General features: G+C 35.3%; 1 protein-coding gene across 1 annotated transcript in view; it reads left to right on the top strand.

Moving 5' to 3' along the window:
• Positions 1 to 12,191, top strand: part of ITGBL1 (integrin subunit beta like 1) — a gene marked incomplete at both ends in the record, with an annotated part of 135,739 nt that overhangs the window by 84,237 nt on the left and 39,311 nt on the right. The gene's annotated exons all lie outside the window — the stretch shown is intronic.

The following is a 12,191-nucleotide window of genomic DNA, read 5'->3' as shown; positions in this document are numbered from 1 at the left end:
TGTCATGCTTATGGTGCAGAATGAGTTATTCAATTCCCACATGCCCGAGTATTAGTACAGTGTATTTGAAGCATATAGGTACAAAGATTAAAAAACTTGAAATCCTGTAATGGTAAAGCTATAAAAAATCTAAGCAAACTTTATTTTTCTGATAAGCAAAAATAAGCTTGCATGTTTATATCAACAGTTTTGTTCTGCTTTAGTTAAATTCTAAAGTGCTGTTTGCCAACTGGATGAAACGCTAATACATTAGAGATGCAGTATTTGTAAGAGTCAGAACTCTATCAAAATAATTTATTAAGTAATTCAGTGAATCTCATTTCCAAAGTATGTAGGCTTTTCTACCAGGAACAAAGGTCCGTATTCTTATTTCAAAGTAACTTTAAGAAGTCAATACATTTAGCAAAAGCAGAATTTAAGTCATCTCAATGTTGATATTTAAACTGAATTTTTACTGTACTACTTTCTGAGGTTGCTTATTTGGTGTGAAGGTGCACAGTGATCAATTATACAATTTATAAGCAAAAGCTAGTATCTTGCAAAAACATATAACATTTGAATATTTTTCTCCCAAGAAAACTAAAAAGGAAATGTTATGGGTTGCTTTTAAGAATGTTTTTAAAAAGATGTTCTATAGAAAATTAGTTCTTTAGTGTTTAAAAAGTCTGTCAAACGCTTACTGATAAAGATCAGCTTTATTTTCATGTGGACAGTGCTTTTAAAGTATTTTGTTCCCTATGCTTGTATAAACAGTTGCATCATTGCTTTGCATAGGAAACTGAAATAATAGTATAAGCTTCATGAGAGAGTGAGAGAGCTGTGGAATTGTATCCCTGCTTTTAAGTGGTTCCATAGAGACTCGTACACTAAGAACAGAATACAAACTGGACTAAATATTTTAACTGGAAGCAAGGAACCTAGGGAGAAGTGAGACTGGGGGGATCTTCTGATCTCTCTCTGAGAATTTTTGCAGTTATCTGTGGAAAGTGAGAAGTGTAGTTAGCAGCTAAAAGCCTAAACACTTTCTGAAATCTTTGTTGGATATAAGTCTAAGTATTGTTATAAGACCTTGGGAAATAACTCAAAGGTAAAGTTGTTTTCTGCAATTTGTTTGGAGGAATCTGGTGTAAAGTTAAGTTCAATGACAGTTCAAAGTCAAGAAAAGTCAGGCTGAAAGCCAGTCTTCATACTGAGAAATTCCTAACAAAGTCTTCTTTCAACAAAAAAATCTTTGTATCAAAAGTTGCACATCTCTTTCTGAAATAGCGTTTCACAAAGAGGAACTAGAATTTGCATTATGTCATTTTTGTTCCTGAATACCATTAATGCATTTCGTTCACAGGAATTGCTACAATTTTTCTAAGTAATAGAACCACAAGTTCAAATGTTTTGCCCTTTCCTTGCAGTCTTCATTTGTCCAGTGCTCAAAACACTTTCAGCAGACAGCTTTGTCAGTTCTGTTTGTTAGAAAAATTATTTTGTGGCACACTTGGAGGCTGGTGTTTGTCTTTGTCTGTTGGCTTTTTAGTTTGTCATCTAAATCACACTTCGGAAAGCAAATAAACCACAGCATGACCCCACCCCTCCAGCCCCCTCCCCCCCCCCCAAAAAAAAAAAGTACTTCTGATTAAATTATAATTTTTGTGAAATTTGCCGGGATTTCAGCGCTCCAGTGCTAAAATTGAAAGCTTAGTGGTGGGTAAAACTAAACAACACAACTATCATACAATTACAGAGGTTTTCAGAAAGATAGAAGAAAACTAGATCCAAGAAACTGCTGTCTTAAAAGTATTAATACTTGCTGAATCTAATCCCTCGGAGACATGAAGGCAGAGAAAGGCAGACAAATGAGATACTAAACATCAGTGGTTTTATTTTAAACTTTGGAGTTTTTGTTTGGTTGGGTTTTGTTTGTTTGTTTTTTCTCATGTGTCATAGTAATGGTTTTAAAGACCAAGTATCTGAAGACATGCTGTTCCTAATTTTTTATGAAGTGCAATATGTACATCCTTCCTGTTTTTTTGTATTAAAATTATTACTAGCTACTTTACTTACTTATTATAAATCAACTGTTGCCAAAATATCTGTTTCAGGGTAACACCACTGTAACAATGAATGTTTTCAGAATGTTTTGGAAAGTATGACAAGGAACTGAACATTGACCTCTATGTGTCTAGTGGGGTCCCTTTCTCTACCAGTTTACTCGTGAATCTTTTACTTGCATCTTCTGCCTCCCTTGTGCAGACCAACTTTGGAACTGTGTGTTTGGGGTTAATTTTTACTCTTTGCTTGCTATACATGCCTTCTCATTGTGAAAGGTGCCCATTTTGTAACTGTGGCAGCATTGTGCATGCTTGCAAGGCTGTAGAACATAGACAAAAAATTCCTTCTAAGTGGGTCATGAACCCAGCCTGTTATTTCCTGCTAGGGATGTGTTTCCAAACATAAGGCAATGATTAAGAATAGACATTGAAGAGAAACCTGGAACATAGCATCTTGTTTCAAATTTAGAGATTTCTCATCCTCAATGACCTTTGTACTCATTTGCAGTGTGTGAAGGTGGCAACCTTACCACACCTAACAACTTGCAAACAGTTCTGCTTCATGTTATTGCCAGTAGATGGCATTCTTTATTTTAACTAAACAACAGTTTGAAACTTTTTTGTCTGTTTCTTTGGGGGGGCAGCAGAGGGAAATGTATAGACATTTACTTTTCAGAGTATTCATGGGGATCATGCGTGCATTCTATTTTGAAATGTTTAATGAAATTCCTTACTTCAATTCAATAAAGCAATATTACCTTTTTAAAAATGAAAGTAATTTCAGATTCATTTAATGATGCAATTCAACTGATTTAGTAATTTTTACTTTTATTTGGGGTGAAGAGGAAAGGATTTTTCTTTTTCTCTTTTGGAAGATAAAACCATATTTAATGGAGGGCTTAGCGTTTAATATTGCTGCTTTCATTCAAGAAAACTTCCTTAAGATATATTTGTTCTGCCCTATTGCTTACTGTCTGCAATACTTACAGACTATAGACACAACTATTTTTTTCTGTAGTAGATCTGTAATTACCTGTGGCAGAGCTGGGGGAATAACCCAGCAACCGGAGTCCACGTGTAATTTATAGCTCACTAACAAATTTATTTATTTATTTATTTATTTATTTCGTTTTTGAATTCTTACTCCAAAGACCACTAGTTAAGAAAGCAACAGAGTGTTTTTTCACCTGTTCTGGTGGGTACTGAAATAAGACAGCTGGAAGCTAACAAGATTTTTAGTGCAATAGTTATGTTGGAATCCATGACCTTTGTAATGATAAATGTGAAACTGAAGTGTAAAAGATGTTTCAAGATCTATTGCATTTGCAAATGTATTGTATATTCTACAGCATAAGCCAGATATTGATCCCTGTGACTTTTGAACGCATTGAATGTTTATTTCACAGACACCTACCAGTAAGTAGGAGCCCTCCTGAGGGTGTGTACACTAGAAGTCTAATGTCCTGTGCTGGGGGTTCAATTTGCTATCACATGTGAACTTAGCGCATCAATTCATGCCTGTACAACTGCCATTTACCCATTGTACAAGCATCAATTCATGCCTGTACAACTGCCATTTACCCAGGTGTGAGCTTGAGCTGAGTTTGAGCAGCCTGTCAAATTCAGGGCAAATGGAGGAGGTACTACCAAATGTAGAGCACTTCCAGATGCAACTATTGATGCTGACTATATATCTACTTAAGTAATAAATTCATATCAGCAATGGCTTTGTTTCCAAACCTAGCCTTTGACAATGATTTTCAGCCCTTAATAGTGTACAAAAGTGTCAAACTGAAGTTGGAAGATCCTCTGTCTCAGTAGGTCAACTGACCTACATAGGCTTATGCCTTGTAGCATTGAAGAAACAAAATAGAATTTTACCTTACTGCACATTTTTGCTGTGTGGAAAAAAATGTGTTATTCTGAGGACTTGCAGTGACCTGGTTGCAGTGGTAATTCCTATCATGATCCCGTAGTTACAGGACCAAGTTGAGAGCCGGGAAAGAACAAAAGTATTTTAATTATGTTTATGATTATGGACAAAATATCCATGGAATGAATATTCAGGTCATCAATAATGCTGTGTTACCCAGAGGTCATTCCATTTACACAGTCTTCATTGGAAATGTCTTTCATGAGCACTGCTTCCTTAGGGAAGATGCTGCCAAATGAATTTGTCCCAAATACTACCTCACCACATAAGGAACTGCATTAATTTTATATAGCTTAAGGAGTAAGATATTTACCCTTCTCTGCATAGAGGTTCAGATTTTTATGCAGAACACACACTAAAGCATACTTGAAGAGTACCTCAAAGTATCTCCTACCCTTTAAAGTCTCATATAAGCTTTAAGTGGACTCTGAAAGTAAAAAGAATTAATGGAAATCAGAAACATCACAAACATATGCAGACTTATGTTTTCATGAATGTAATGGCATACTGGAATTCTCTTTGCTTCATATATGTTAAACTAGAGGTGCATTTTAATCTTTGTTGTGATTAGTAAATTTGATTTAGTTATCCTTAATCCATGCCTTCATCAAAAAGCACAGGTTACTAATCTGTTTTATCATGATGGAAATTATAATTAACTTGATCTGTAATCAAATGTTATAAATTCTGGATCAATTCATTCAAATTTTTACCTCTAGTTGCATTTTTTGGTCTTGTACCCAAATGAGTAATAGTTCTGTTTTATTAGTTTCAGGATGTTTCAAGACTTGAAAGATGTTGTCATAAGCAAGAAGGATGCTGATCTTTTTCACTCTTCTGGATGTAGAAAAAATTGGGTAGTTAGTCTGAACAGCCTGAAATTTATTTTGTATTAGCTATCTTTTTAGTTCATATCACAGATTCAAAGATATTTCTAGATACCTCTTTGTGACCTTTGCTACTGATCCATTAGCAATTTGAATGTGATGCACCGTTGATTATTATCTAATACAGATATTTGCAATAAATAATCAACACAGAGGCTTCTTGGTCTCATGTATAATATATTGAATTCAATTATTGGCGTCTTACCTGCATTAGTCATAGGTGACTGATTTTTGACTGGAGATACCACAGTGATGTTGTGGTCAAAAATGTATTTATCCATTTTTTGTGAGGATACAGATGAAGAATAATTGAATAATAAATATCCAATGTTTGCTTTATAAGCATATAAGTAATTAACAGAGAAAAAAGAAAAGGATAGGATAAATAGAGGTAAATCATAAGTGTAAATATGGCTTTATAATTTCTTAAGCCTTAACAGTTCTTTAGTGGCAGTGGCAGTCAAGGAAAAGACAGGAGAAAAAAGAGCTCAGAAGAGACAGAAGGAAGGGTATGACGAGTATTAATATAAATGCATTCATTAACATTAATACAGGTTTTCTTGAGATCTGAAATGTGCATAATGATGAGTTGTGTCTAAATCAAAGCAAGGTGGGCAAGAATCTGTCACTTGTGGAATTATCAAGCATGCCAAACTTCATACAATAATTACAATTCCATTCTTGGGTCATCTCAGTGAATATATTAACAGTAGGTCACAGTAATTTCAGAGAAAACTTTTTATTCCCAATGTTGGGCATAGTGAGGCTTATGAGCATCTTGAAGAGACCATCAGTCTTTTGGGTAGGAAGTTTTCACACCTTTAAATTTGCAAGTTGTATCAGTTTCTATTGAAATCAGCTGGATCGTTTCTCAGATGACAAGCTTTCAAGGATGATCTTAAGCAGATACTTAGAATGAAATAAAAAAGAAGAAATAAAGAAGTGATCTACTAGCATTCGTTCTCCCATTCAGCAGTTTTTCTTGCTCCTATGTTTAACTTGTAAATTCTTAAGATTCATTTCTTTATCATAGTTATAAAACAATGATGGGTTTGGGTCAGCTAGACTTAGCTGCAATGAAAATTAGACATGTAAACATAGCCAGTGGAAGTAATAACTAAATTAAATATGAGTCTGGTTTAGGTGTAAATGATAACTCAGACTAAATAACCTTATAAATGGTGCTTACTGATATAGAATTTTATATTGACTGTCATTTTGTCACACGATAAGTATAGCTGTGTTCCTGAAGAGCTCTTTCTGAGGTGGTAAATGTGGTTCTTTCTCAATGGGAATGACTCATCACAAATTTGATATTGTGATATTTTCAGGTTTTATTCCATTTTGTCCATGTAGCTTAGTGTTACACTCTAGTTTGTATGTTGACTGAAGTGAGCCAGCAAGGTGACACAATTTTGTCTAGATTCATTTAAAAGGATTGTAGAGCAATAGATCCTTTAGATAATGGAGTGTGATTATGATTTGTTCTGCTTAAAAACTTGTACGAAAGAAATATTTCTCCTCACAGACAGAGGAGACTTTTTAACAGCTTTCTCTTAGGAGATAGAAAAAGGCTATTCCACTTTTCATAACAGCAAGTTTTCTCCAGGGATTAACATACCTAGATTTTAAATGATGGACCATTTAGCCATCGTTAAGGTAGATGATTACAGGCACCATAATTTTTGAATATTCAAATTTAAAATTTTATTTTAATTTTCTTTTAGCTTACTGTGCAAGATAAGATTTCATATCTGTGAACAGCTGAGTGTTGCGCAGGCACTCACAGAAAGTGAGTCTCAAGTTCAGAAGTTAAAGACTTGCACTCTAATTGCTACACTTCTTTCTTTTAAACTTAGGGCAAAGCTTAGCTCAGGAGACTGACATAATTATTCAGTCTTCTTCCAGCTGTAAGTAAATAAGCCAGTCAGGGACCTGATTACAATCTTTACATGGAGTTACTTTATGTCAGTAAGGGTTGTGTGATGCTAAAAGCAATGCATTCTGTATATTTTACAGAGAACTTGTTACAGTTTCTAAATCTCTTTGTCAGAATCCCAAATAACTTGTGCCTTGTGCAGAAGACTTTCAAGATTGAAATTTCAGCTTGGTAATGCACTTTTCTGCTGAGTATGTTCTATACAGTTTTACAGGTAGGATGCCTGCAGGAGGTTCTTTTTTTGATGAAATAAATGCTCATGGGGAAATAATTCAACCTACACTTTTTCAAGAAGTTCTTGCCAAATTGCCATAGTAACGATACATTTGTATATGATTTGCCTAATAATGGCAGAAGTGTTTCGGTGTAAGGTACTATCATCAATGACAAAAAATTCTATAGTCAATGTATCATGTAAATCACACAGTTTGCAAAAACTCCTTTCAAACTTCTAACTCCTTCATTGGGGGCTGAACACAGAAAACTTCATGGCAAAGTGAAGTGTTCCTGCTGTGTCTGAATATCTACATTCATCTCCGTAGTGAAGCACTAAAAAGAGTGAGAAACAGCGCTATGAGCACTGAGGTCAGAGAAAGGAGGAGGTGCTCCATGGCAGAGCAGCCATCCGTTGCAGCCCATGGAGAACCCACACTGAAGCAGGAGATAAGCATGAGGAGGAAGGAGTGGCAGAGAGGAGCTGTTATGGGCTGACTAGAAATTTCAGTTCCCCATCCCCTCATATCGCTGGCAGCAGAGGGGAGGCATGAGGAGTGGTGGAGTGAAGCTGAACATGGGAAAGAGCTAGGAGCAGTATAGTTTTAATATTTAACTTTTTGTTTCCCAGTACCCAAATTAGTGATTACATATCTAATTACTAGTATCATATATTAAATCTTTATTATAAATTAACTAGTAATGTTATTATAATTAAATTAATTTTCTCCAAGTTGGATCCATTTTGCCCACTAAATTTAGCTTTGAAATAATAACGCACAGTTCAGATATTTAGATTCCATACAGACACATACTGCGGTCAATAGTTTCTGTTTAATTTAAGAACAAAGCCATATCTTCAAGAAAGGCCTAATGACCCTGATTTCGAAGGTGAACACAGCGCTTCTTCTGATGGCATTCTGATGATTAAACATCTTAATTACTATAACCATTTGCAATATAAATACTAAACAGTTTATTGATACTGTCTCAATCCTGCAAGAAAAATAGACAAGAATAAATTCTGGGATGGTCCACTTGGAAAGAGGAAAAGTGGTTCCCTACTCCCACAAAATCAGAAATTCATGGTCATCAAATCTCAATTTCAGGAAAAATAAGCTTCATTCATACTATTATATTCATCTATACATATGCTGCTAAGCGAATTAATTTTTCTAGTGGTAGGTATCCTTAGTCAAGAAGAAATCAAGCCTCAGGATCCTTACCTGAAATTTTGGTTAATGGTGGTGTTGACAGTCGTGTACTAAGAGTGGATAGTGACTACTAATACCTGATCCGAATGATCCAGGGATGTAGAAGCACAAACTGCCAATACTTTACCATTAGCTATACTAAGAATAAACATAAAAATTTCTATAAATTTACACAATCACGAAAAAAATAGTAGCAAGGAAGATTCTTTTCAATTTTTTCACCTCTTCTTTTTACTACTTTATAATATTTTAAAAAACAGTACTTGGAGGTATATAATCCCTTTGTTCAGCTTTTCTATTTTAACCTATGACAACAGAATTTAGTAAAACTCTATCCTAGAAAAAAGCATCAAAGGATAGGCAAAGATAGTTGTACTGTTTTCACAGGTAACAACAAACCTCTTAAGATCAAGCAATGACTTACATTAACAGAGAAAAGTTGAGGAATTGAGACTTAAAAACTTTGCCTTCTTTTTCTCTTCATTTTTTCCGCAGCACCATCTACTTCATTAATAAAACACCAAAAGGTTGAGATGATATTCTGGATGGTAATGATGTGACAAGTGGGACCCATTCTTTATTCCAAAAGGCCCTATGTTATAGGGTTTCTAATTAGACCTGTAGCAGAGTATGCTACACAAATTTTACACTTCTTACAGAGAACTAAATCACAAGACAGTTTTGTAGTTTTGCAGGTCGCTTCAAGGTAACCTCTTGCTTCAGTCTGAGATAGCTCAGACCTCTCAGCGTTTGCCTTCAAAGCCACCACATTAGTGTTAAGGAAGCATAAAATACTGCATGGTGGGTCTGTTAAATGGCACTATTTGTGTGAGAGGAGACACATAACAGCAAGCTAATGATTCTACTGTGTTTGTGTGTTTAATAAACCAAACTGACATTTGTATTTAGGTGCTGCATTTAGTCACCAGCTATCTCTGGCCTAGTTTCAATTAATCTGTGATCATCTGTATTCTCCTGCTGCCTCTGGTCTGCAGTCAGGAGTTGGCAGCAGCATTTCTGTAAGCACTGTATGCCTACGTGGCAACAAGTGATGGCTCTTGTCTGAAGAGGTTTCTTGTTTTAGGAGGGACCGTTCTGTTCTGTTGACAATGAGTAATGGCATATGGGAGACAAAAGGGAACATTGCTTTCTCAGTGTCAGCTGAGATTTTAATTGTTGTCTTGTCCTCTGTGTTATCAATTATGATGTCGTTTTCTCTGCTCTGGGGTTCAACAAAAAATACAATTTATTGTGAAACCTGATATTCCCCAGTAAGAAATACATAATCAGATACTTAAAAACAGCATCAAAGAATATTTTGAACTTTTAGCCTGAAATACTGAGTAAAACCTACTTCACTGACTTTAGTGGGGCATCAGTTCTAGTAATTAGGCCAGATGTGATACCTTGATGAAAAATTTTAACATGGTTATTTACCTGATTGTTTTATTCATACTTTGAAAGCTTCTATCAGCTGCTTTGAAGAGGACTTTGGGATACTATAAAGAACAGGAAAAAAGTCAAAATAAAATGCCAACTCTAAAATTACTCAATTTTTTTAAGTCCTATTTGCTAGCAGCCTTTCAGCTTATCTTCATTTCACAAATGCAAAGTGCAAATGCATCAATGGCAATGACATTTACAATTCAACCCATAGCATCAGTATATTCAAAATCATACAGAAGATTGCATATTCATGGCTGCATTCATAACACTGCCCACATTTATGGCTGTATTTTATTTCTTAGGAGTCAGTGAGGACTGCCTACACCTCTTAAATTTTTGATCTTCATCTGAAGGTGCTGATCTTTCTGATTGTTGATTGATTTTCTTTGAGGCGAAGAATGTTTTGAGAATAGAAGAAGGCAAGGAGTGATTATTTTTTTCTTTTGGGTGTTTTTTTTGTGTTTTTTTTTTTTTTTTATGGGTTTTGGGTGGTTTGGTTTTTTTTTCTTTTTTTAATATTTATTATTATTTTTCCTTTTTCCCCTCTTAAAAGTTTACCTCTTTGATACCTAGAAAGAAATAGACTTCTCTGTACTCTGAGTCAGGCAAGAATGGTTATAACTCATGAATGTTATAAGCCTTTTCTCATCTGACTTTTTCTATATTATTGTGTCTGTTGATCCACTGGCAATCTTGAAGGGATCCCTGCTCTTCTGTGAGGGATGCATGTAAGGGAGCCAAGTTTATAATGTGGAGTTAGGCATATCAAATCTGAATCTTCCAAAGCTTTTCATGGTCAGTAAATAGATAAAGAATCAGATACAGTGTTTCTTTGCTTTAGTACAGCAATTTCTGTATTGTTCAGTTTTGCCTACGCTGAATCAAGATCTCGTTTTGTGTTTCGGAAGATGTATACAAACTCTCACTTTAAGGGATATTCCATGATAGGTGGTACCTCATAGCTTCCATTTTATAAACAGGGTAGTACAAAACTGTTTTCAGTTTTGCTGTAAATATAGATAGATGGTGCCCTCCATTAATATATATTATGAGGCTGCAGTCAACAATGGCAGTTAATGTGGTATCCAAGTTCCCTCCACGAATAGGACCTAACTTCTGGGAAAAGAAAAAAAGAAGGTGCAAAACTTACACATGTATTCCATAGTCGAGCTGTTTGGAGCAGAAATATCTAAGCCTATTTGCTGTTTGTTCCTACTTAAATTACTTATTTCTTTTTTTCTTTTTTTTTTTTTTTTTTTCTGAATAACTGTGAAATCTACATTTGTCTTCTCAACTATTTCAGACACATCCTGCAGATACTGCTAATTAAGAGCCAACTACTGGTTGGAGTTTCCCTCAGTGCTTTCCACTGATTTGTTTTTGTTTATGATGTGTTTTGTTTGCTTCATTTCTGTGATACATTTGTGCAGTCTTATTTAGCCTTCAGATCATCAAGTTACTGGAGCATCAGTGCATACTGCATGAAAAGAAATGAGTCATTCACCCATACCCAATCTTTTGTTTCCTCAGCTGATTGAAGGGTTCAATAAATTACTGTGGTTCATAATGACTATAAAAGTTAAACACTATTTTTATCTATTCAGCTGTGTTTTAAATACAGCATTGGGATCTATCATTCTGTCATGGAGAGAGGCTCTGGAAGCATTTGACAACTTATAATCTTTCCTCCTTCACATATTCATGAGAGAGGAAGATTATGCATGCAAGCAATAACTTTACACATTAATTATTGAGTCAGGAAAACCATAACTTCATGAAAGACAATGCACAGAAATGCTTCGATTCGAAGAAAAGATAAGTCCAAGTGCAAAAATCCTGAGGTTTGAATAACAACAGATAATTTCCTGTCCTTCCTCCTCTATCCCTTATCTAAGTTTCAGGCTAGAATATCTATATTATGAAAAGTCCCTAAGGAAGAACAGAAGTGAGCAGCAGGAGATACAGCTGTTCATTGGGCTCATTAATGTGCTTGGGCAATGCCTAATTAGTGCCTATTTCAAGTGATGTGATGAGATCCATCTCCCAGTTGATTCGGTTGTGTTTCTTAGTACGCTGCAAGAAGTCAGCAGGGCCAAGACCCTTTAACTTTCTACACTTTGATATATTACTTTCTTCACGGAAAGAATATGGAGCCAGCCAGTTACCTTGCTCGAACCATGCTGCATGAATTGTAGGCTTCTAATACATCCTCCTCTCTTCTTTAATACCTTCTTGTTTGACTTAATGAATCAGTGCACCCATCTCAGTACATCAAACAGCACTGAGGTGGTCCTTTTATTTGTTCATGGCTGTTGGTGAACTACCAACTCCAAGGAATTCAACTAGCTGTATTTTGCACTCATTCTTAGACTATTAGTGCTTTTTTGATGCTAGCACTTATAATTCATCCTGGTATTATGCAGGAATAATTCACTGAAATAATTTGTTTGAAAGGAGAGAGAAAAACACTTCTATTGCCCTTTCATCTGCACACCGTAGCATAGAAATAGCACTTGG

This window comes from Psittacula echo, assembly GCF_963264785.1.
Source record: "Psittacula echo genome assembly, chromosome: 3".
In the NCBI taxonomy this organism is placed as follows: Eukaryota; Metazoa; Chordata; class Aves; order Psittaciformes; family Psittacidae; genus Psittacula; species Psittacula echo.
Note: the sequence above shows the minus strand (reverse complement) of the source record. Positions and strands in the feature narration are given on the sequence as shown.